Below are 307 nucleotides of genomic sequence, written 5' to 3' on the forward strand. Positions count from 1 at the left end.
ATGGCCACAAACAGTGAGAACATGAAGATGCACAGTCAGTCTGTAGCAGGTGAAGTTAGTTTCATTAACAAAAACAAGCAAAAAAGCAATAAGAGCTTTGGAAGATGTTCCTGTTACTGCTGAGTCAGTGGAGGGCGACACACAAACATTAAACATACAGCTGTATCATCAGTCTGCAGTGAACATCCAATGGGACCAACAAACACATTCAATGCTATCCAGCACACTAAAATGTCCATCCAAGTTCCATGCAATGTTTTCTTGGTAGCATTTACATTAGTCCAGCTGTAAACGGCTCCAATGGCTG

At 41.7% G+C, this 307-nt stretch overlaps 1 protein-coding gene across 1 annotated transcript in view; it reads right to left on the reverse strand.

Moving 5' to 3' along the window:
* phactr4a (phosphatase and actin regulator 4a) overlaps positions 1–307 on the reverse strand; it is a gene marked incomplete in the record, with an annotated part of 18,229 nt that overhangs the window by 8,030 nt on the left and 9,892 nt on the right.

Source organism: Morone saxatilis, unplaced genomic scaffold (genome assembly GCF_004916995.1).
Source record: "Morone saxatilis isolate NCDOM2014 unplaced genomic scaffold, NCSU_SB_2.0 Contig9, whole genome shotgun sequence".
Lineage (NCBI taxonomy): Eukaryota > Metazoa > Chordata > Actinopteri > Moronidae > Morone > Morone saxatilis.